Source organism: Aethalodelphis obliquidens, unplaced genomic scaffold, assembly GCF_003676395.1.
Source record: "Aethalodelphis obliquidens isolate GAN/ISIS:26980383/991018 unplaced genomic scaffold, ASM367639v1 scaffold23, whole genome shotgun sequence".
Lineage (NCBI taxonomy): Eukaryota > Metazoa > Chordata > Mammalia > Artiodactyla > Delphinidae > Aethalodelphis > Aethalodelphis obliquidens.
Window position 1 is genome coordinate 1,984,992 of NW_020837967.1, and position 25,964 is coordinate 2,010,955.

Sequence of the window (25,964 nt, forward strand, 5' to 3'; positions counted from 1 at the left end):
CCCTCCTGACACCCTTAAGAAGGTGAGGTGAGGGGCTTCCCTAGTGGCGCAGTGCTTGAGAGTCCGCCTGCTGATGCAGGGGTCACGGGTTCGTACCCCTGTTTGGGAAGATCCCACATGCCACGTAGCGGCTGGGCCCGTGAGCCATGGCTGCTGAGCCTGCGTGTCCGGAGCTTGTGCTCCGCAATGGGAGAGGCCACAACAGTGAGAGGCCCGTGTATCGCAAAAAAAAAAAAAAAAAAAAAAAAGAAGAAGGTGAGGTGAACCTGGACAGCTTGTCCCACCTCTAACCAAGAAGGGACTACACAAAAGCAGTTTGAATAGCTCACTGGGCCAGCAGTTGTAGAGGAACATGTAAAATAATGTAAATTCCAGGAATTATAATAATCATAAGGCAAGAAACACAGCATGGTGGAAAGAGGAGAAGGATAGGTTTCTAAATTGTAGTTCTTCCAGCTTACTAGGTATACAGCTTTATTGTTTTTACGTATCTAAGACTTGGCTTCCTTTTTTGTAAAATGGGTATAATAATTATTTTACTGATTTCTTTTAAATATTACATGAAATAACATATTAAGGTAACTTGCAGAGCACCTGGCACATAATAGGCATAGAATAGATGCTAGTCAGTTGCAAACTATCATATATAGAATGGATAAACAACAAGATCCTACTGTATGACACAGGGAACTATATTCAATATCCTGTGATAAACCATACTGGAAAAGAACATGAAAAAGAATGTATATATGTATGTATAACTGAATCACTTTGCTGTACAGCAGCAATGATCACAACACTGTCAATCAACTGTACTTCAATAAAATTAATTTAAAAAGAAGAAAAAAAAAAGAATAGGTACTAGTTCCGCTCCCTTTTTTTCCTGTCCAGAAAAAGAAAATGTCCAGATAGAGACTCGGCTGAGTTTTACCTTAACCCTTAACTCCTGCAAAAGTTCATCTCTCCCTACAGCCCATGTCATCAGTACCATTCGCTGGCACTTATCATACGTCAATACCAACCAACAATTTAAGTATCGGAAGGTAAATCTGTTGCTGAAACAAGATGTGTGTAATAATCAGAAAAGCCAAATGAAGGAACGAGGCAAGGATGTTCCCTGTTACCACTGCTTTTCAGCATCATATTGGAAGTCCTAGCTAATACAGTTAGAAAAGAAAAGGAAACAAAAGGTATCCAGATTGGGATGGAAGAAACAAAACTGTCTTTGTTTGTAGAAGACATGTTATCTATGTAGAAAATCTGAAAGAATAGACCAAAAATAAAACCTCATACTAATAAGTGATTACAGCAGGGTTACAAGATACAAAACTAATATACAAAAGTCAACCACTTTGCTAAATACCAGCAATGACCAAGAGGAAATTGAAATTAGAAGCACAATACCATTTACATTAGCACCCAAAAAAGGAAGTACTTGGGTATAAGTAAAAAAAATATATATATATATGTACAAGATCTACATGAAGAAAAACTATAAAACTCTGATGAAATAAATCAATGAAGAGCTAGATAAATGGAGAGATATTCCATGTTCATGGATAGGAAGATTCAATATTGTCAGTATGTTAGTTCTTCCCAACTTGATCTATAGATTGAAGGCAATCCCAATAAAACGCCCAGCAACTTAATTGGTGGATGACAACAAACTGAATCTAAGTTTATATGAAGAGACAAAAGACTCAGAATAGCTAACACAATATTGACTGAAAGGAGCAAAGTTGGAGGACATACTACCTGACTTCAAGACTTACTAAAAAGTTACATTAATCAAGACAGTGTGGTATTGGTGAAAGGACAGACAGATAGATCAGTGGAACAGAATAGAGGGTCCAGAAATAGACCAACTGATCTTTGACAAAGGGGCAAAGGCAATACAGTGGAGCAAAGATAGTCTTTTCAACAAATGGTGCTAGAACAACTGGACATTCCACATGCAAAAATAAAATCTAAACACACATCTTATGTCCCTCACAAAAAGTAACTCAAAATGGATCACAGACCTAAAAGTAAAACATAAAACTATAAAACTCCTTGAAGATAATATAGGAGAAAATCTAGTTGACCTTGGGTTTGGTGACAACTTTTTAGATGCAACACCAAAAGCACGGTCCATGAAGAAAAGAATTGAGAATCTGGACCTCATTAAAATAAAAAAATTTCCAGAGATTGGCACAACATTGTAAATAAACTATACTTCAGTAAAAAAAAAAGAAAAGAAAACAAACCAAAAAAAAGGAGTAGGGTGTTTGTTTTTGTGTTATTTTCTTGTTGCCATATGCTTTAAAAAAAATAAATTCTGATTTAACGGAAAAAAAAAATTCTGCTCTTAAGAGACACTGTCACGAGAATGGAAAGACAAGCCACAGACTGGGAGAAAATATTTATATGATAAAGGGCTGGTATCCAAAATATACAAAGAACTCTTAAAACTCAACAGTAAGAACCCTGATTGAAAAAAATGGGCCAAAGTCCTGAACAGACACCTCACCAAAGAAGATATACAGATGGCAAATAAGTATATGAAAAGATGTTCCACATCATGTCATCAGGGAAATGCAAATTAAAACAACAATAAGATGCCACTGCACATCTTTAGAATGACCAAAATTCAGAACACCTAATGCTGGTGAGGGTGTGGTGCAACAAAATCCCTCATACATTGTGGATGGGAAAGCAAAATGGTACAGACACTTTGGAAGACAGTTTTGGCAGTTTCTGACAAAACTAAACATACTCTTAATGTACCATCCCGCCATCATGCTTCTTGGTATTTACCCAAAGGAGTTGAAAAGCTGAGTCCACAGAAAAACCTGCACACGGATGTTTCTAGCAGCTTTATTAATAATTGTCAAAATTTGGAAGTAATCTTAGACGTCCCTCAGTAAATGAGTGGATAAATAAACTGTGGTACATTCGGACAATGGGATGTTACCCAATGCTAAAAAGAAATGAATTCTCAAGCCATGAAAAGACATAGAGGAAACTTTAATGCATATTACTAAGTGAAAGAAGACAATCTTAAAAGGCTATACACTATATGAGTCCAACTATATGACATTCTAGAAAAGGAAAAACTATGAAGGTCGTAAAAAGAATTGGTAGGTTGCCAGGGAGTAGGGAGGAGGAAGGGATGAATATGTGTAGCACAGAGGATTTTTAGGGCAGTGAAATTACTCTGTAGGACACCATAATGATGGATACCTATTAGTCCAAACCCACAGAATATACAACACCAAGAGTGAACCCTAATGTAAACTATGGACTTTAGGCAACGATGATGCATCAGTGTAGGTTTATCAATGGTGACAAACGTACAATCTGGTGGGGGATGTTGATAATGTGACAATGGGGGAGGCTGTGCATGTGTGATGTCAGGAGTATATGGGAAATCTCTGTACCTTCTGCTCAATTTTACTGTGAACCTAAAGCTGTTCTAAAAAGTAAAGCCTATTAAAAAAGAACAACTTACAAGCACACAATGGACATTCCCTGAGCTAGATAAAATAATTGAAGGGGAAAAGAAAAACAGCCCATGAGGACTTCTGCTTCCGACCATGACAAAATTTATCTTCCTGCTGAAAGCAACTTTAAAAAACAGACAAAATATGTGAACAAGAGTTTGCAGGCATTTAGCAACGGGCAGTGCAGCACAGCATTATTTGAGAGGAAGGAAGCACATGAAGTGAGCCCACCATTGCCATGGCTTTCCTCCTGGGGCACTTTCCTGCCAGGTAGCACCAAAGTGGAGCCAGCAGAGTGGTGGCCTCACTGACCTGAAGGGGGAAAAAATCAGAGCCCTAGGCTGCTGGCACGGGTGGAATTTGTGGGATGGGGCTCTAGAGAGGAGGGGGGCAGAAGTGTGTGTGAGGATACTCTTCGGGTTTTTAATCCAGCAGCTGGGCTGAATATGAACAGGGCAGGACCCTGTGACTTAGAACCAACTCCCTGCTGTGGAGACTGAGAGAAGAATAGTTATACCGAATTTTATTTACAAAAACAGGCATCTGTTGCCTGTTGCCAGTTGTGGCTATATTTATATCAGAGAGTAGATTTCAAAGTAAGAAACATTAGTCACAGATGACTTGGTTGGTTCCATGAAATTACTGAGAAATCTCCGAAATAACTATGAGAACTTATCAAATTTAGCGGATCTCAATATGCAAAAATCACTTGTGGTTACACTGTGAGCAACCAATTAGAAAATTAAAAATTTTAAAACAATCCCATTTACAATAGCATGAAAAGACATAACATACTCAGGAATAAATGTACTGAAAACTCACAAGGCCTTTACACTGAAAGTTCTGAAACACTGCTAACATAAAGAATTATATAACTGGAGAAATGCACAATATTTATGGATTGGGAGTTTCTTTTTTTTTTTAAAGATGTCAACTTATCTTAAATTGATCAATAAACTTAATGCAATTACAATAAAAAAAATCCAACACACTGTTTGGCAGAAATTTGGCAAGACACAGACCTAGAATTTTAAGACGATCTTAAAATGATGTACAAATTTGGAGGATTCACATCATCTGATATCAAGACTTTCTATAAAGCTTCAGTGACCAAGACAGTACATATTGATAAAAGATAGACAAATAGAATAATGGAACAGAGTAGAAAAATCCAGAAATAGACTGACATAGGTATATTCAGGTGATTTTTTGCAAACACACCATGGCAATTCAATGAGGGAAGGGAAAAATCTCAACAAATGCTTCTGGAACAAGTGATAATTGTATAGGGAAAAAAGAACTTTACTCCACATACAAAAATTAATTTTATTGTATATTTAAACATAAAATATCCATCCATACACCAAATCCATACATTATAGATGTAAACATAAAAGATAAAACTATTACGTTTCTAAAAGAACATAAAGGCAAATAGCTTTGCAAGCTAGGGATAGGCAAAGATTTCCTAGGGAAGACACAAAAAGCACTAACCATAAAATAATAGTAAATTTAAAACTTCTGCTCTTCCTAAGGCATTAAGAACATGAAGAAATGAATGCTACAGGTAGACTGGGAGAAAAATCTTTGCAACACATATATCTGACAAAAAAGACTTGTGTCCACATTATACAAAGAACTACAAATCAATACTAAAAGTCAAACAACCCAATAAGTAAATGGGCAAAGACTTGAATGGTCACTTCTCCAAAGAAGATATCTGATTATCAATAAGCACTTGACAATGTGCTGAAGACATCATTAGATATCAAGAAAAAGCAAATTGGAAACCACCATGAAATAGTCCATTAGAATGGGTAAAATGGATAAAAGACTGACAACACCAAATATTGGCAAGGAGCTACTGGAACTCACTTCCATTACTGTTGGGAGTGTAAAATGATGCCAAAACTCAAAGTTTTTAAAATGAAGTTAAATATATACCTGCCCTATGATCCAGCCGTTCCACTCCTTGGTATTTATCTAGGAGGAGTGAAAGCACATATCTACAAAAAGACTTAAGCAAAACATTTATAGTAGCTTTGAATAATCTCAAAAACATTATGTTGAACAAAAGAAGACAGACACGAAATACAAACACTGTTTGATTCCATTTATATGAAGTTTACGAAAAGACAAAACTAGTATGCAGAAAGAAGTCAAAGTAGTGGTTGCTTGTGGTGGGTGGGGATTGACTGGAAGGAGACAGTAGGGGGATGGAAACATGAGTGTACATCTTTGCCCTGCTGACAAATTGAAATTATAATGGACTTGTCACAGTTCAAGTCAGGGGGCCATTGAGGACCCGGTCTCAGACATGTCCCTGCACCACTGAGAACTTGAATTTTCTCTGAACTGCATCAAACTTAAGGACACCACCAGCCATTTTCAAAACAATATCAGCCAGCAGCTGCAACCTTATGGTCTCAAGGTCTCCCCTTGAAATTATGCAACCATTTCAGACCCCAACCAATTCTTACTCAATAAGCACCCTTACTGCTTGCCAGCTCCAATTATAATTCTTGATAGACAACTCATGTCACTAACTGTAACCTTGTGGGGGTTTGCCTTTATAAGTGTCCCCTATTTTGTAGCTGGGGAAACAATTCAAGGTCTTCTTGAATCTGTGTCACTGGGGCATTCCTAACAAACCCCAAATAACACCTTTTTATTTCAATCAGGTCTCCGTTTCTGAAATTTTGGTTAACAGCCCAGACTCGTCAAATTGTACACTTCAGATCTGTGCATTTCACCACATGTAATTTTACTTCAAAAAAATCATTAAGAAGTATATTGAGCAATTCTCGTGATTATCCACTAGCACAAATAATCAAGGATTGACCTCAGCCGCATTTGGAATCTGACGACTCAACCACAAACCAAGAGAGTTTCTAAACACAGAAATTTGAAACGAAGGCAGACAGATTGCCTTCGGGGCAACTTTGTGTCCTTAAAAACTATTTACATGATGATGTGCTTTTCTAAATTAGGCCATGGGAATTTCCAGGATCATCATAAATTAGCCTGAGCATCTGAGGTGGTCATGCGGGGACAAGAGAAATTTCCAGAACTTCTTACTCCCACAGACTTGCCTTTTATAAAAGCATCTTTCCTGGAATCTAGAAGCACTGAAACTTCCCTGGTCTATAGCTAAGAACTAGTAAAGAACTTGACTATAACCCTTTTCCCTGGAACCACGTGAAGAGTGTTCCAAGTATCACCTGAAGAAAGTGTGTGTGTTGGGGGCAGGGGAGTGTGCAGGAAAGGTAGACCTGGGGTGCCGGCGGTGTTTCTTTTAACAGGAATGAATCTGGGATTTTTAAAAGCCCTTCTCAGGGCGGTGTCGTAAAAGAAACAGCAGTACAACATCTTAAAAAAAAGGATGAAAACACTTTATCTCTCCTGAAATCTTGCAGAGGAACATTGAAGGGCAGTTCTGTTTATGTGACTCAGCAAAATGTCTTTACAGCCTCCTTCCCCATATTATCACTTACAAATTTTCACACAGCATGGCAGCTGCCTCATTCTCTAGTTTTACTCCAAAAGCTCTAAAATTTCTCGAAATTCAGCAAACAGGGGCTGTTTCTGCCTTTACTCTTGCACCCGCCTTTCCAGATCTATTTCTTGCTTCCACCAGAGGCTCTGACTTTCTAACAGAAATTATTCTCTGCTCTCAGCTCTGGCCCATTCTCCCAGCTCAGGAGGCAAATGCAGAATTTTTTTTGGAAGGTGGGAAGGGAAATGTTTTTCTCTCTGTCATTTTTAAGTATTGGTGCATTTCCAGATTGGATGTCATTTTCTCTTCTGAGAGCTTTGAAAGTGTGTGCTGCCTGCAGATTGGAGGAAAAAGTTGAGACTACTAGCCTCGTGTTGGGACTTGGGGTGAATGCTCAGAGCTGGGACACTGGGGCCCCTGGAGGGGTCCTACCATGGGCTCCGAGGAACATTGCTGTGGTCTTGCCTCCTACCTTTTATATAGGCAGAGGGGAAAGAGAGCCAGTAATTATCATTCATCCTGAAAAATCCCAAGGGATTTTCCCGAAGGCCTTGCATTGAGAGTTAAACTGAGCTCTTCTGATGTTGAAAGTGTTTCACATCTTATTTCAAATTTTTGCTAAGAATGGTACCTGGAAAGACACAGGCAGGACCCCATATGTCCCACCCCCTGCGCCCACCCAGCCTCCATCCCTGTCCCTGAAACACTGTCCCAGGTGCATCCTCCCTTGGGATATTTGTAGGCTTGTTGCCTCCAGGAATTCCCGGCTCAACTGAAATGCAGGAATTCATTGCTGCCTTTGACTTCTTCAGCCGACAGTAGCGACAGTAATTGAGAGCCACCTTGCTCTGGGCTGTGTCACCGCACAGGTCTGGGAGGAAGGTGGCTGAGGGTGACGGACCCTGGGACACGCTTCGTCTTTTTTTCTGTGTTGTTTTGCCTTTTGTTTTCCCTCCACTGAATTGCTAGAGGCTCATCTCCTCCATCTCACCACGCCCATGCTAGGGAGGGAAAGATTAGGCATTCGTAGGTTACACAGCAACAGATTTAGGGATTCAGACCAGCTTTTCTGTCTCCCAGGCGTCTGCTCTCTCCTTTCCGCCACTGTTCCCAGAAGGACAGTCGTACAGCTTCTACTGCTTGGGTTTCCAATAAAAGATGAGAAACTTGGTGAAATGAGGCACTCCCTTCTCTTCCTCTAAGTGGCCTGTCACTCACTAAGAGAGACAAGAGATGCAGACCAGGGCTTCCTGATTGGATCTGGAATGCTGATACCCTTTCTCTCATTTAGCATATGACCTCAACTCCACTCCCCTAAATAAATCTACCCCTTGGTGTCTTGCTGTTTTGTTTTTAGAAGGGAACAGAACTAAGGTAAATTTTGTGCCGATATATTTTTGTGTTCCTCGAGTTAACCAGAAATATCAACACCTGGAAGGCAGTCGGTCCTTTGAGCTGGGAAGTTGGTTTCCTACAGCTGGTAGGACTCTCTGCTTCACTTGTTCACAGCAGAGCTTCTCAAACTTTAATGTGTGTACACGTGGCTTGGGGGGCTTGTTAAATGCACATCTGGGCACAGTGGGGTGAGTGTGGAGGCTGAAACTATTTCTCTCGAGCGCCCCAATGCTGCAGGGGCTGTAGCCGCACTCAGCACCCAGCAGTGGCTGCCCCGTCTTCCCCCCTCTTCTGCCCCCTCCGGAGGGCCCGCCTCCCCAAGGGGACCGAGAGCGGGGCCCTCAGGCGGGGCTGAATCTGCTTACAGAACACTTCGTTCCCAGGCAAAGCATCTAAAAGGGTGCAGTGAGAGCTCCCCTGGCTGGAGGAAAGGTGGGTGGGTGAAAATGGCTGTGCGCAAGGTGATTTTTTAAAAAAATTCTTTTCTGATGTTGTTCAAAATGAGAGAGCACTCATCTGGCCCTTGTGGCCTGTGTAACGTGAAAGATAAGGAAAAGGAAGGGGCTTCAAAAGGATGTGGACAGGGTCTGAGATAAGATTCTTTGCTCCGTGGATGAATCAAGGTCAAGTTTTGTTTACCCGTACAGCCCAGCCAGCACTGAGTGCATGGCTTCATCTTTGTGTCCTTCTGCTTGGCCATCTATACAATAGGGATCGGGGATGAACATTAGAATAACTCACTAAGCACAGAAACTTCTAGATGATGATTTACTAAGCTTTATGCAAGGGACATAGGAGTCCATCAAGAGTTTGGGGCACTGGATAAAGAAATTGTGTAGTTCTTGACCTAAAGACATTCATCTTCTGTGTCAGATCTGAGAAGAAGCCCAAGATATACCTAATGTCAAAGACAGTCTCCAAATTCCTTGGGAAATCCACCCAGCAGTCTGAGCCTTATAGAAAGCGGGTGTTTGGGTTCAAAATAAAATATTATAGGACATGTTGACTATTCCTCTCAATAGGATCCTAGGATCTGAGAGCTGGGAGAAACCCCAAAGATGATTTAGGTTAATCTCCCCTTTTGTTGATAAGGAAACAGGCTGAGTGCCGTTCCTCCAATTGTGGCAAACCTGGGAGTAGAACGGAGCCCTGACTCCCAGTTCAGTGCTTTCTCATCATTATCTTCAGGAACGAGTATGCTTCTCACCCTGCTATGGAAGGTTCTCTCTAGCTAGGAGTTAGAGCTATGTCTAAAGTATCTGGGTTACTGGGAAGTGTTTGTGAGATGTTGTGGTTTAATTCAGATCATTATCTTTGAAGTCAGAGAGCTCAGGTCCTCCATTTGGGGCTATTTATGTAATAGTAACTCACATCTGAGCCCTGCCTGTGTGCTGCTCACTTGTAGAGATCACCTTCCATGCTCACTACAGCCCTCAAAGGGACATATTGTCACCCCACTCTGTACAGCAGGAGATTGAGTTTCAGAGAGATTCAGTCAATCGCCCAGGTCACACAGCTCAAGGTAATGGGATCAGAATCACAAGAAAGCCCACTATTGCTGTCCTTATGTCTACCTTTAAAAAAAAAAAATCTCACTTTTACTTCCAGGAAATTCTTTCAAATAGCAAACATAAATGTCTCAGGAAGAAGCAAGGAAGAAGAGATCAGAGTGTGGAGAAAAGGTTTGCATGGACCTCAGGTCGCCGTAAAAGTTCAGAGGGCGATGCAGTTGGTTTCTCTGTAGGAGTGAGATTCAAAATGTTGAAAAAGCAGGGTAGCAGGGTCAGGAACCAAGGAAGCCAATGAGGATGAAGCCGAGGGTCCTGGAGCCCTGTCTGCCACACAGTAACCCTTCAGTGCCGATATGTGGGAGGAGCCAGGGGAATGAGTAGGGAGGGTCATTTGACAGGTTCAAAGCAGCAGGTGTTTACCCACAAGCTTGGAAGTATTTCAAATTTTAACAACCAGTATGACGAAGGCAGTGATTCTCAAACCTTTTGGTATCAGGACCCCTTTATACTCTCAAAAATTACTGAGGACCCCCCCGCAAAGCTTTTGTTTTTCTGGGTTATGTCCATCATTGTTTGCCATATTAGAAATTAAAACTGAGAAAGTTTGAGTACATGTTTATTAATTCTTTTTTTTTACATCTTTATTGGAGTATAACTGCTTTACAATGGTGTGTTAGTTTCTGCTTTATAACAAAGTGAATCAGTCATACATATACATATGTTCCCATATCTCTTCCCTCTTGTGTCTCCCTCCCTCCCGCCCTCCCTATCCCACCCCTCTAGGTGGTCACAAAGCACTGAGCTGATCTCCCTGTGCTATGCGGCTGCTTCCCACTAGCTATCTACCTTACGTTTGGTAGTGTATATATGTCCATGCTACTCTCTCGCTTTGTCACAGCTTACCCTTCCCCCTCCCCATATCCTCAAGTCCATTCTCTAGTAGGTCTGCGTCTTTATTCCTGTCTTACCCCTAGGTTCTTCATGACATTTTTTTCTTAAATTCCGTATATATGTGTTAGCATACGGTATTTGTTTTTCTCTTTCTGACTTACTTCACTCTGTATGACAGACTCTAGGTCCATCCACCTCATTACAAATAGCTCAATTTCTATTAATTCATTTTTAAGTAACAGTAACAAGCCCTCACACATATGAACTAATCTGATCCTGACAACTGTACTATGAAGTGGACATTATCATGATCACTGCCATTTTACAAATGAGACATCAAGGCATGACGAGGTTTGGAGAATTGCCTGAGGTCACCCAGCGAGGTCACCCAGCTAGAGCACCCACAGGGATGGAGCTGGAGGCTCATCTAGGCTTCCGAGCCGTGGTCTTGACAGGATGCTGTGCTGCCTCTTCTAAATTCCTACCTCTAGCCCTGAGCTCTAGTCTAGACGGAATGCCTTCCACCTTTCCATCTGGCCATCCTCTGGTACTTCAACTCTGTTCAAAACTTCTAGGTGAAGATACTATTTCTTCTCCTACTTAACATTGCCATCGGGGTTTTAGTCAATTCAATCAGATGAAAGAATGTAGGGGCATAAAAACTGGAAAGAAAAGAAATAAAGCTATCTCTGCTTGCAGATTATACGGTAGTGTGTCTAGGAAACCCAAGAGAATCAATGGTGGGAGTAATAAAATAATGAAATAATTTTAAAAGAGAGCAATCAAGAGTGATACTAAAGAAGTGTGGCATGGGGTGGGTAGGGAAGAAACACTTTTTTTTACAGGATAATGCCAGCTAAGGAATGCAGAAAGATGGATCACAAGGGAATTGTGTGCAGAAAGGTGGATCTCAAGGGAATTATGTGCAGAAAGATGGATCGTAAGAGAATTACGTGCAGAAAGGGAATTAGGTTGAGTGAAAAAAGCCAGTTTCAAAGGTTACATATTGTGTGATTCCATTTATTTTGCAGTCTTAAAAATGACAAAATTATAGAGATAGAGAGCAGCTTAGTGTCTGCCAGGGATTAGGGAGGAAGGAGGCCTGTGGCTGTGGCCATGATAGGGCAGCGGGAAGGATCCTTGTGAAGAGAACTGCTGTGTATCTTGGCTCTGGTGATGGTCACATGAATCTACACATGTGGGACAGTTGTGTAGAACCAAAGACACACATGCACGGATGAGAGCATATAAAATTGGTGAGATCTGAGTAAGACTGATGGATTGTAGCAAGGTCAATTTCCTGGTTGTGATATCATGCTATAATTTGGAGGTAAATTGAATGAAGGCTATATTGGATCTCTCGATATTATTATTTACAACTGCATGTGAGTCTATAATTATCTCAAAATAAAAAGTTAAAAACATAGATTTACAATAACTGGTCCAAGATCAAGCAGAACTAGAATTTGAACCCAGCTCATTCTAAACTCCAAAGCCCAACATCTTAACCATTACAATACAGAGCTTCAATACATAGGTATCAAAATCTACATAATCTTTTACCCATGCATCCTATATCTGGAAATGTATCCTGAGAAAATCACAAAATAAAAACTTTATACATAAAAAAAAGTTAAAAACAAACACACACACAAACAATCCTCTGTTCCTCTTCTTGTCCTTGTTTCTCTTGGTGACCCTGACATTCCTGTGATGTGACACTTCAGCATCTCCCTTAAATTCCACTTTCCTTTGCCGTCAGGTCCAAACCCTTCTCAAGAGTCCTTGCTTAGACCTCGGCGGGAGCCTCGCACTCCCCCTCTCTTCTGTAACGTTCACCACTCTCCTGCAGCCCTCCCAGCTGCAGACCCGCCAGAGCAGTAGCATCTTATCATTTCCCTCCACCTCCCGTGTCTCCCCGCCTCCGATATGTCTTTTAAAATATCGTCAAGCCAAGCATCCTAGGGTCCCAGAGCACAGAGCTGATGCGCTAGTGTCATGGTAAATGCCTGCAGGTGAGGTATTCTCTGCCTCCGTGATTCACCGCTGGGTACCACAACTGCCCCTCCCTCTTTTTCCTTTAATCTGGGAAGTGGGTTTGTCAAACACTGGACTCCCTCCTGTCGGGAGGGAGTGACAGCATTTCCTTGCTTTGCTTTGGGGACTGAGTCTGCCAATCAAATAGCAGATGGCAGATTCCTCAGAGCCATTAAGGAGCTTGTGACCATAGGAGCTTCTTAGATACTCCAGGTCACTGCCTTTGCCATGCTGATTAGTTTTCTGGGCCTCCTGGCATGGTGCCCCTGATGGGGGCGTGGAATCCTTCCTGGCCTGTGAGCCAGGTAAGGAGGAAGGCTGCTCCTGGCTGTACCTTGTTTGAAGGGTGAACAGGGTTCACCTGGCAGGTTCGGCAGAATATGTCACCCTGGCAGGGGGAATGCCAGGTTCAGGGGACTATAAGTGGAATGTTTGCTGGAGTGTGAATGGCAAGGGTGTGAATGACAGAAATGTATCTGTGGAAATAATGTAAGTGAAAGGACCTTGATATCTGTAAAATGTCCCACAAGTCTTGATTGTTGCTATTATTATCTCTCGAGCAGTGTTGTTTTTAGGACCAAATGATAAAATATGTAAGGTTCCTTCGTGAGTTGGAAAAGAAATTATCTAAAATGTTAATTACTTAAAGCTTGATTGTGTCAGAGCAAGGAAATGGAGTTTCTTTTGACGTCATCTTCTAAGGACTATTTATGAGAATTCTGCATTCGTTTCCTTCCTCTCACTTATATTCACAATGGCCTTCACATCTAATAAAACATGGTCAACTTCCTGATCACTGCCGACTAGCTCCCCATGGTTTAATTTGAAAACTTCCAGTCATTTCTGGTTGTTGTTGGCTGTCCATGCCACCTACTATTTATTTAAACTGTTTCTTCAACGTGGGCAGCCGTAGGCACTGAACGAATGCTTGAGTGTATTGGCAATTGCGTCGATATTATGGTCTATTAATCAGTTAATTCAGACACATATCCATCTTTGTTCAGCATAAATGCTGAGGGGAACATGGCAGAGCCAAGTTTGTTTGTGCTCAGGGCTGGGGGGACGGGTTAAGGCAATTTAATGGCATCAAAGAAAAGGTGTCTGATTCCCTGGGTAAGAATAAGAGGGGAGGCTGTGTACTCTGAAGGGGAAGATCTCAGTGCAACTGGGCTCATTCTGCAGTAATTAGCATCCTTCATCTGTGAGTTCTGTGTGTGTCTGACCCACAGTTTCTGAGACCCGGCTGGGCCTCCCAGGCCAAAGAGTCAGAATTTCCACTACCCAAGAATGAGTGACTCATGGGGTAAGATCCTTCTGGAGAACATCTTCTTCCTTAATCAACACTTATTACCAAGAAAAAAGAAGGTGGGGGAGATGGGTGGGAATCCAGTTATTTTCTCTTTCCCTTGGAAGGGAAAAAAGGAGACTGAGAACCGACAATATTCCTCCCAGAAGCTGTCCCTGAATCAAAGCTCTCGTGTTTCGGGGTCTCAAATGCTTCTGTGAATGAAATTTTGGGGGTGGTTGTGTTTTGCCCCTGGGAGCCTTAGCTGATAACAAACTTCTGTACTTGAAAGGGTTAACCACAAGTTTACTGCAGAATGTCAACCTGATGAAAATTAAAGGTTGTCAGATAAGAAAAACAAGGGGGATAGAAATAGACCCGTGTTTTTTCTTTGAAATCGAAAAGCAGTTTTCCTTCAAATCTTTGAAACCCATTTCTTGGGACGAAATAATGTTTTCAGTAGAAATGTGCTACGTTGGTGAATCCCACCCACTGTCCCACCCATTCGGGTCTCTAACAGCAGCTGGCCACGCTGACACGGATCCTAAGTGTGGCAGGCACCCCAAATCCACGTGTACAGAGCCTGGGGGGACCCGGGTCAGGTGTTGCCAGCAGGAACCCACACCTGCTGCCTCCACTCCACCTCCCGGGGATGCCCGCCATCCCCTTAACTCTGGGACACTCTTCTTCACGCCTGCTCTCATGAATCACACTCAGTTTTAAACAAGACACACGTGTGTGCTGTTTGGATTCAATGTTTGAGGCCCCCCTGCCCCCCTAAATCCGTATGCCGAATCCTTACTGTCCAGCGTGATGGTGTTAGAAGGTGGGGCCTTGAGGTGAGATGAGGCCATGAGGGTGGAGCCTCAGGGATGAGTTTGTGCCCCTGTAGGAGTCATGAGAGAGCCGGCATCCTCTCTGCTTCCAGCCATGTGGGGACACAACGGCCCTCCCCCAAACCCCACCACGCAGGCCCCCTGATCTCAGCCTCCAGGAATAAGTGAGGAATGAAGTTCTGTTGTTCTGAGCCCCCCAGGCTTTGGTATTCTGTTAGAGCAGCCTGCACAGACGTCACCGTGCGTTTTGGATGGGGATCAGACCCTTGCGTGGAGAATGTCAATCCAGACATGGACATGGAGGCCGCAGACTGCCCGGAGGGGAAGGTGCTGATTTAGGTTCTGGGGTTCTCGGTGCTTTGGGAGCAGCCCTGATCTGCTTGTCCACTGTGACTCGCTTAAGTCGGGTTCAGGATAGACAAACAGCAGCCTGAACATATTTCCCAAATCTGCATGTTGGCAGGCGCTGCCCCATAAACAGAAGAAGGATGAGGATGTGTCAGAGTGGGCGCCTGATGGGGTGGGTGACACAGGGTCGGGAGGAGGTTATGTTAAGATCGTCGATTAAATGAGACCCAAAGCCCTCCCCGGTACTCCAGGGACTGGCCTGGGAAAAGCAGCCTCAACTGAAAGGCTTTTGACGAATTCAGTCTGTGGACTCAGCCTGGGCTGTCCTCCCTCAGCCGGCACTGAAGGAAACAGGCTCCGTGTTCCCCAGAGCGCCCTTTAAAGGGCCAGCTCTGCACCATTCCTGCCTTCCCTAAATTCTTAGGTAGCACCGAAATCCGGCCCTCTGCTCAGTGCCGTAGGTGGGTGCTGTTCCTTTCAACAGACACCTCAGACTTGACGACCACAGGTGATGGTCCTGCAAGGGGCATTTGTGTTGGGCTTCTTATAGAATTTAAACCCCAGGTGGCAGCGCTTTCCCAGGGCATGGGAACTTAAGACCTGTTACCATGATTCACTGGGAATTGCTTTGCGCTGAAAAGGACAGATGGGACTCGCCAAGGATGTGGTAATTGTAGCGTGAACTAGATAGACTTCCTTCCGTAGTGTGAACTGATACCTTCAGTCCTGCTTACAAATGGACCGGATGCAGGTAGGGGAGCTTGCCGGCCGCTGGGGGGCTGAATGGCTCGGTCAGCACAGGGCTGAAGGGATGACTTTTCACTCCGCTATAGGGTGTTTATTAAGCCGTAGAATGTCGGGACAGAAAGGGGCTTAGAGACCCTCCCTATCCATCTCCTCGCATGCTTAGACAGTGCCCACTCTGTCCAAGGTGTGTGAGACATTGCACACCGGTCACTGATCGGGGTACATATATGGACCTCTCTGGTCCTCACAGCCCCCTATGAAGTAGGCTGTTAGGAATATTCATGACAATTAATACAATGATTATTATATAGTACATTATTATAATTAAAATATTAAATGTATAATGATATACAAAGTACTACAGTATGATTAATATAGTTATAAATAAGAAACATTTAAATATGATTAATTATTACATAGTCATTCTTACTGGCTCTGTGTCATACATGATGGCGGTGAGGCCCCGACAGGGTCAGTGACCTTCGCGGAGTCGCACAGCTGGTCGGTGTGAGGCCAGCGTTTGGATCCGCAGCCTCACAGATGGAGGTGCTCGTGACCCCGTTCGCCCACAGTTTCCTCCCTGTGTCTCAGCTGCATCCTGTTCATGTGGCCACCGTATGCTCTGACCGTCCCCCGCCCCGTCCCACATGTGTCCCGCATGGTGGGAAGGCCATTGTGGGCATCTTGGGGTGGGGTGGGTGCTGGAGCTTGAAGAGCAGATGCTGGGTGCTAACGTGCAGAGATCATTCGGGCTGGACTCTACAGGGACTGGGGCTTCATAGGGAGTGCCAGCCAAGGGAAAGGAATAAGGATTTTGCCCAGGGTTCCTGGGCAGCTGGGTGGATAGTAGTGTCTTTCACTAAAATGGGAAATAGAGGAGGAAGACCAGGCCTGGGGCCACAGCTCTGGCTGTACTGAGTCTGAGAAGTCTGTGAGACAGCCCTGTGGAGAGGTGCTCTGGGCCTTGGCTGTGCAGATTGGAAGCCCAGCAAGCCATGTTTACTGAGCACCTACTATATCCTGGTTACTGTAGGCAGGCCGCCGCGTCCCACTTTATACCCACAGCAACTGAAGCCCATGGAGGTTAGAAGAACCTGCCCATGACCAGCTCCCCACTAGGTCACTCAGCGCCCTCCGGGGCTGCACCCCCCCCCCCGTCCCGTCTGCCGTCATACGCACGGATGCCAGAGCCAACGCTCTAAAGCCCAGACTGCATCCTTCCCTTGCCCACGCCGCTCTGTGGTACCCATTCCTCCCAGGATACAGTCAAAGCCCCTGTACTTGGCAAGGCTCCATGACATAGCTCACAGCCCAGCCTCAACAGCCTCCACCTCTGCCCCCCGCCTGAGCTCTCCAGCCTAGTGGACCATGCTCTGTCTTTTGTCGTTAACCTTGCTCACGACTTCGCTTCCACCTTCTCTACTTCTGCTTGTCCTGCAGGCCTCCCTTGCTGTCACATTTCTCTGGGAAGCCTCCTGGACCTGTCTCTTCGATTTTGGGCATTCCGCTGCACTCCCAAGCTACCCGCCATTTCTTTACACAGTGCTTGCCACACCGTGTCCATCAGATGCCCCCACCCTGCTGGAGGCTGCAGAGAATGGTACCCAGTGATTGTTTTAAAGGAAAGGAGAGTCACACAAGTCCAAACTAGGATCTGAATCCAAGCCTGCAGAATCCCAAACTCATGAGCCCTTTCTGCTCTCCCAAGATGCTTTCCAGTTGGGAAGAATTCCAAATAGGCCGACGAGACGCGGAAGATTATAAGAGGCGAGGATGCCCCTAGGCTTTGAAATCATAGGCGAGGAAGCTACGGTTGCAGAATAGGAGACCTGCGGGCTGGGGTGCCTGGAGCTGGGGGGCCTCATGTGCAGAAGACATGCAGATGGTCCAGGTCAGAAAGAATATGGGATGCCAGGCAGAGGAAGTGTGCCCCACAGGCAGCGGGGCATGATTTGAGCTCTTTGATCTGGGGAAAGGCATCACGAAAGTTGTTTTCAGGAGAATTAATTTGGGGATGGATCAAAGAGTGACTTAAAATGAGACCTGGAAGGCTTACCTAAGAAGCCCAGGGGAGTTAATGAGACCTGTCGACTGTGTGCTTCCTTTGTACAGGGATGGAGCCGGTAGCCCGCCTCCATCACTTTCTTGGGCGCGGGAATGACTGCTTCACAACTTCAGTCTCCTCATCTGTAAAATGGGAATGATCATGGTGGTACCTGACTCACAGGGTCATTGTGGGGCTTCTGTGAGGTAACAGGTGCAGCGCACACACTTACTCTCCCAGGAGGAGGAGGGCGGGAGGCTGAGGTGTCCTGACAGCTCTGCTCGCAGACCCTCTGCACAAGCCCACTGCAAACTCAGGCTAGAGCAGTGAGGTTAAGGAAGCCCTGGGAAGAGGGAAAGTGAAACTTGATGGCCAGTGAAAGGCGTTAAAAGCCAAAGATAAACAACGACCCGTTTGCACATCAGAGCCGAAATGCTCACCCTTTGCGGTACCCGTGCTCTCCTGGGTGTCAGCAGGGTGTCAGCGGAAACTGCCCTTTTATTTTTAAAAGGGTTTGGGGTTTGTAATTTTTTTTGTAGTTGTTTGTTTTGCTTTCCACTTAAAATAAGGAGTTTTCTCTTCACAAAGATCCTTTTATTCTAAATCAGGCTCTGAACAGAGGTGTCACTACCACAGGGACCGGAAACGGATACCACATTCAGCTGGGTGTGCAGGCTCTGGCGGGTTTCATCAGCCGGGGACGCCGTGACAGCCCCGGCGGCAGCCAGGAAAGATGCCAGATGCGCAGCCTCCCCCGAAACTCCCGGGAAACTCACAGAGCCCCGAGGCAGGAAGAAGCTGACGTCAACTTAGCCTTCGGGGATTTCAAGCAAAACTCTTAGAAATGATTCCTCTGCCCTTTATTTGGTATCACGATCTTTCTCTGAGGAGATGAGCCAATTTGCTCCAAGGACCTCATTTCATGAAACTATGTATATGTAGTTATACACACACACACACATATATATACACATATACACGTGTGTGTATATATATACACACATGTACATATATACACATAGTATATGTGTGTATGTGTATACATACACAAACATGTATACATATAAACACATACTATATATATATATGTTTTAAAGAAACACTGTTGCTTTGCTTCTAAGTATATAAGGTAACCGGACTGACTAGGTTCCCTTCATCTCTTCCTTGGAGAGGAAGGTCCTTCCTGGGCGTTTAGAATTGGGGAGTGGTTCACACTCCGCTGAGGACATGCCATCGGTCAGCACTGTGTATAAATGGTACTTCTGCAATACCTGGGGGCTGTGGGAGCCATTAGTTTCTTCTTCAAGGAATGTAACTACTCCCACCTGAAATGTTCCCACTTTCTTGGTCAGAGACTTTCTCGAGCAAAAGAAAGCTTCTGCACATCCTCTATGTTGTTATAAATTCAAAATCTGTGGTGTTTGATTTTAATAACTTCAGTAGTTGATAATGACCAAGTAATGCTCTCAGCCCTCCTTTCTGTCCCAGATGTTAGTGTAAAGGTGAGGCAGTTCTTGATTCAGTAGGTACGGGGAGGGCTTCCCTGGTGGCGCAGTGGTTGAGAATCTGCCTGCCAATGCAGGGGACACGGGTTCGAGCCCTGGTCTGGGAAGATCCCACGTGCCGCGGAGCAACTGAGCCCGTGCGCCACAGATACTGAGCCTGCGCGTATGGAGCCTGTGCGCAGCAGCAAGAGAGGCCGCGATAGTGAGAGGCCCGCGCACCGCGATGAAGAGTGGCCCCCGCTCGTCACAACTAGAGAAAGCCCTCGCACAGAAACGAAGACCCAACACAGCCGAAAATAAATAAATAAATAAAGAGGTACGGGGACTCGTATAAGAACAAACATTTGTCTGTGTGTTCCATCCACTCTTTCTTTGTATTTGCATTTTAGATCTCAGCTTGTGTTGGCATTATCTGTGCGATATATTTCTCTCCTGCTGGATGGTGTGTTCCTGGAGGCCAAGGACTGGGTTACATTCATCTCCTAACCCTGTATCTGACACATAGTAGTTGCTCAATAAATATTTGCTGAATGAATGAATCAACAAAGGAATGAAGCAGTGCCTGAAGGTGATGCCACAGGCGAGACTGTCCCCATCCACCCTCCTGTGTCCCTCCTCCACCTGTCACACCCATCCTGTCTGTCTACCTTGGCAGCAGTGTTTTCACTCTGAAAAACTTCACAGCAGAGAAGATTCCCACCATCATGCCTCAGAGGCACACCTGTCCTCACCTTTGTTTTCTTATTGCTGAGGATACAAAAAGCAGCGAGACTTCTGAAGGAGGTATCTATTTTGGGCCCAAACAGAAAAGAGTGGGTGATTCTGTGGGCAGAGATTCCTGAACGTGGTGGGGTTGACTCATGCCCGGAGGTGCTCAGAATTTCCTCTGTTTCGTGGGCGTCTGGGGCAGACGTGGCTCGACTCGAGTGCTTTCTTTCAAGCACAGTCAAATGCAGGAAAGACACCCCTAGCTGCTGTTTGGGGCGTAGAAGGAGGGGGAGAGCGGGATTCAGAGAACTTAAGTCTGCAGGGGCTCTGTGTGCCTGAAGAGGTCACCTCCTGGAGGAGATGGAGGGATCGCTGCTGGGCATCTGGGGTCGGAGTCTGTAGGAACAGGCTCGCTCACTTACGCACGACCAAAGCAGCAGCAGGACCTCTTCAGAGCGGACTCTCTTCCACTTTTAAAAAAGTGAAATTAAACTTGTTTACTAACGTGGGTTCAGGAGAATCATCAAGAACGAGGGCTCTGCACCACTCCAGCCTGGTTCACATCCTCGCTCCCCACCCCGGTTGTGTTCCATGGGCTAACTTACTCACGTCTGTGAGCCTCAGTTTACCAGGTGCAAAATGGGGGTGAGAGCAAGGCCGACCTGATTTTCAGGATTATTGGAAGGAACACCACGTTTTCACATAATGCCTGTAAGAGGGCATGTAGGCTGTGAATATTAGCTCTTGTTATTATCATTCGTGTTTAAAATGTTTCTTGGGGAGTTCCCTGGTGGTCCAGTGGTTAGGACTCGGTGCCTTCGCTGCCGTGGCCCCGGGTTCAGTCCCGGGTCGGGGAACGAAGGTTCCACAAGCCACGCGGCATAGCCAAAAAAAAAAAAAAAGTTTCCTGCAACAAGGCTGAAGGCAAATAAGCCTCAAAGGAAAAAGTGGGTACTGGGATCAGGGTTTGTGCCAGGCCTGCCCCAGATAGCCGTCTGTTCTCCAGTTCACAGCTTCGCCCACCACTCAGCTTTCTCTCTCAAGAGGGCCTCCTGAAGACCAGCGGGCTTTCCACGCTCTTTCTTTTAAAGGAACCAATCGCCTTCTTAGCACTTACTTTTTATTCTTTAGAAACCTGCTTCTCTTTCTTCTTCTTTTGGGAAAAATTATTTAACTGTTCCTAGCCTCCTGATGCCAGCCTGGCCTTTCACTGCATCCAGAATGATTGGAAAAGCAACCCAGGAAGCAGGTCTGACTAGTCTGACCCAGGCTATTCACCTTACTTGGTCCCTTGTGATCTTCTGGTCACCCCCCACCCATGGCATCCACACTTAGGTGCCTTAGTGTTTCTGCTGCCTGAAATCCTCCTGGGTACCTGACGCTGGGTTCAGAGTGCAGGCACCGTGGCTGATGGAAAGCCACGTGGCCAGGGTGGGTGGGGGCAAAGTGTCACGTGGGCGGTCAGGATGGAGGTCCCAGAGCTCTGGCCTTGTGGTGTGCCGTTGGCCAGGGCTAGGTCGGGGCACAATTTGGATGTAGGGGAATAAGACCCCGGACTTCTTGACTGTTACCCAGAGGTGTCATGTGGTCCTGGTGATGCTGATTCAGTGACCCATTGTGGGAATGAAGTCTACCAGACCCCAACAAGGTGTGTAGACACTAGAGGATCAACATGAGAGGAGGAGAACACAGGTGCTTCTTGTCGGAGCAAAGGTACTAGTTTTTATCAGATCATCATTAGCCATTTGAGCCTCATCTTGCATGCAGCCAACACGAAATATGAAAAAGTTCGTTCGGGTTTTTCCATACCATCTTACGGAAAACCCCAAACAAACATTTTGGCCAACCCAATATTTGAAATATGGGTCATTTTTTTCGTTGCTCTCATTAACACCTCAGTTTTCAGTTGTTACTCAAGGAGCATGACCCACGTATACAACTGTAGCAACATCATTAGGAAACACCACCCTCCAGCCTCTTCTGAGATTCACAAGCACAAGCTTAGAGCCACCTTCTCCGAGAAGCCTTTCTGAACGCTCCGCAAAGCACCTTACCCTGCTTTTGTCGCTGTGGCATGTGTCAACTTTGCTACATACCACTTTGTAATATTTGATCTTGTGTCTTTCCCAGACTGGTTTTCCCATTTTACTTGCAAGTTCTGTGTGGGGTGGACACAGCACACATTTTTTCTCTCCTGTGACAGCCTTGCTACTCAAAATGGGGTTAGGGCATTAGCAACATGGGCCTCACAGGGAGCCTGAACTAGAATCTCAGCCCCCATCCCTGACATCCTGAGTTAGAATCTGCCTCACAACAGGCCCCTAGGTGATCTATAATAGATTAAACTTTGGGAAATACTGTGCTAGGGCACCTATTCCTAGTGAATAGAAATAAAACAATGGAATTGGACCAACCATGGAATCATTATTCTGTGGATTTCAATCCTAACCGCATCTTGAATCATCTGAGGAGCTTAAAAATAATGTTATCCTTATGTCCGATTCTCATCCCCAGAGAGTCTGACCTAATTGGTCTTAGTTGGTCTTGGGTGAGGCTTGGGCATCATTTGTTAAAGTTTCCCAGACACACACTTAATGTGCAGTTCATGCTAGGAACCACTGCTCTAAATACATTTCCCAGTTGGACTTGTGTTTTCTCCCTGATGGAGGCAAATCCCAGAGTAACCTCCAAACAAGTCAAACAGCCAAAAACTTCCTGAGTAATCTTAGAGTGGAAAATACCTAGAGATGATTCTATTATTGTTTTCCCCTAAATGGGTGGCTTATTTGAAAGCCTGAGAGGGGGAGGGATTCAGTGATGGCTGTTGACTCGCTGGCAAACACTGCTGCCTCCATTGGCAAGTCTTCAAGGTGGGAGTTGCTCAGCAGATGTTTTATCTCCAGTCTTAGGCCAGAAGCAGTTTGAGAGCAAAGACCTTTTCCATCTTGGTAATCCTAACACGTGGATGGATGGATGGATGGATGGATGGATGGATGGAAAGATGGGTGGATCAATGGATGGAAAGATGGATGGATGGATGTCACTGAGAGTCGACGTGAAGACCTAAGGGGAATATTGGACTGGAATTTGGGAAGCCTGGATTCTAGTCCTGGCTCTTCACTTTTCCTGTTTGCCTTGTGTCCTTGGTACCTTTTTCTTACTATCTTGTCTAGGCACCCAGGCCTTTTAGGTTGCTTTTGCCAAACCAACTATAGCTCCCTTACCAGGGAGCATAACTTCCTGTGTCTCATCCTCTGTGCTCACAACTATAGCTGTTCAGATATTAAAGAACCTCATTGGAGGTCCTTCCTGGAGACCCTGGTTGATAGGGAGGCTACAACCCTAAATATTATCCTCAAAATTTTGTGCATATGTACAGTTTTCTAAGGAGACAGTTAACAGCACTCATCAAATTTGCTCAAGGACTCACCACTCAAGAAAGATTAAGCCAGATGGAGTCTTGCTATCACTTTGTTCTTCCTGTTGGGAGATTCAGGATGTATGTATAGGAGTGACAAATGAGGTCTGTCTTTATGTGGTGAGGTTCTATGGACCATTTTTTTTTTGCCCCCTTGATAATACTTGGGGCAGTGGCTGACTCCACCGAAGCAGAACTTCCTGAAGAAATTACTAGAAAGGGTGGCCAAAGAGGGGATGAGGGAGCTCGTTAAGGGTCTCCAATCTCTCTTCCCCTGATACCTTCCTGGATGAAGAACAAGAGAGGAGAGTGTCTGGAAGTTTAGATACCCCCAGTGGCTTCAGAGGGCCCCTGGGTGGGCCATGACTGGTACCAAGGTGACACACATTGTTAGCCTGGAGAGAAGGAATCCTAGCTTCTAAGTCCAAAGGGATCAGAGGCCATTCCTGCCTGGCTTGGGAAATCTCTACACCACTTTTGACAAATTTTCATTTAGGCTCCGCTTAAACACTTGCAGAGAAAGGGAGCCCAGGGGTTAATGGAGAGGAAAAGGATAGAGGAACTCTTTACTCTGTTTGGCTGTTGGACATTCACCAGACTCGAATAAACCCACAGTTCAAAGTTTTACCTTGTTTTTTGGCCTTGCCACGCAGCATGTGGGATCTTAGTTCCCTGACCAGGGATCGAACCTGTGACCCCTGCATTGGAAGTGCAGAGTCTTAACCACTGCACCACCAGGGAAGTTCCCAAAGTTTTACCTTTTCAGCGGCATCCCCCACCCAGCCTCTGTCACCTTTCCACTCAAGTCTCCTTCCTTTTCTGATTCTCACTGCCGCCTAAAGTCTGGGGCAGGGGAGCAGATGAGGAACAAAAGCCAAGATCCTCTCCTAAAGCCAAGAATCTACTGGTTTGCCATCTGGGTGCTCTTTCATTTGAAAAGTATGAAAGACACATATCCCTAATTTCATTTTCTAGGAGGGGAAGTTAAAACATAGAGATTGGAGGGCAGCAGAGAACAACTGGAATTCCGCCCCATCCATCTTCCCAGCCAGCATACGCGCCCCTCTGTGGCTCCCCTGACGTGGCTGGAAAGCCTTGACCACTTTCAGGGATGCAGGGCTTATAGCTTTTTGAAACAATCGATTGAATTAAGGTCCTCTTTCCTTTTGTCATAGGGAATGGCCTCGGATAAAGAGAAGGAGACCTCCCCTGTGAGAAGCAAGGAAATCATCTGAGGGCAAAAATGCCCGAAAAGCGAATAGCAGGAGCCTCACCCAGCAGTGAGAAGTGTTTTTGCCTTGACGTTTACAACCTCGCCTGAGTGCTGCGCGGTACCTTCCAGGAGTTGGAAATAACCTACAATGATACGTCAGCCTCGGCACTTGGGCCCGCAAAGGTCTCTTAACCCAGACCCTGCTGTGTATGTCTTCGGTTTGGAAACTTTTTCATCCAAAAGTACGCCGGCTTGAAAAGACCTTTCGACAGAGCTTATTTTATTTCCTGTTCAGAATTCTTGACATAGAGCGATAGAGCTAGAAGTCAGTCTCAGGATCAGCTCCATCAACCTTTTCATTTTGCAGAGAAACTGAGGCCCAGGGAGGTAGAGAAATTTGCCAAAAATCACGCCCTTCACCTCCTCCAACGATGGTCGTTCGGAGGTGCCTTGGACCACTTTCTGTTCCCTGCGAAGTTCAGTATCCCTGACTCTTCTATCCACTGACCTCAGGTGACATGGCCCCCCTTCCCAAAGGAACTCTGTTTATTTTTACAGTTTCTACTGATCATTGGAAATGAAGGGAGCGGGAAATGAACTTGAATGACCACCACATTGAGGGCTAGCCTGACTTAAGGGTGACTGTCACTATGATAGGAATGACTTCAACAAGAAACAACACAGAAGCCTCCAGACTACTCAGGGCTTTAGCCAAAGAAGCTAAGAAGTCTTCTCTTCGGGTGAGTGAAGTTGAGGATAGGAGCTGTAGAGCTCATCAGCTGTCCTCTATAGCATCTCTAGCTGACTGTCCGTCAGTGAAGTCAACTCTTTTTGGTGCCTTAATTCTCTCAGATCTCAAAAGGAGCAGATGTACGGGTGATAAACAGAACTGCCTATTTAAGACATGCTGTTTTTAAAGAAAGTAGCAACTGTTTCATGAGGTACTTCCTAAGTTTACCAAAGCCCCATATATATATATATATATATAAAAATATATCTTAATAAAGAAATATAGATATATATATATATATTTTCAAACATATCTATT

General features: G+C 44.9%; 1 protein-coding gene and 1 non-coding gene across 3 annotated transcripts in view; both read right to left on the reverse strand.

Annotated features, from left to right (window-relative positions):
- Positions 1-25,964, reverse strand: part of IL2RA (interleukin 2 receptor subunit alpha) — a 44,482-nt gene that overhangs the window by 14,841 nt on the left and 3,677 nt on the right. The gene's annotated exons all lie outside the window — the stretch shown is intronic.
- On the reverse strand, positions 24,372-24,444 carry TRNAG-UCC (transfer RNA glycine (anticodon UCC)). Its single transcript has one exon. It is a non-coding gene; the product is annotated as a tRNA-Gly (tRNA).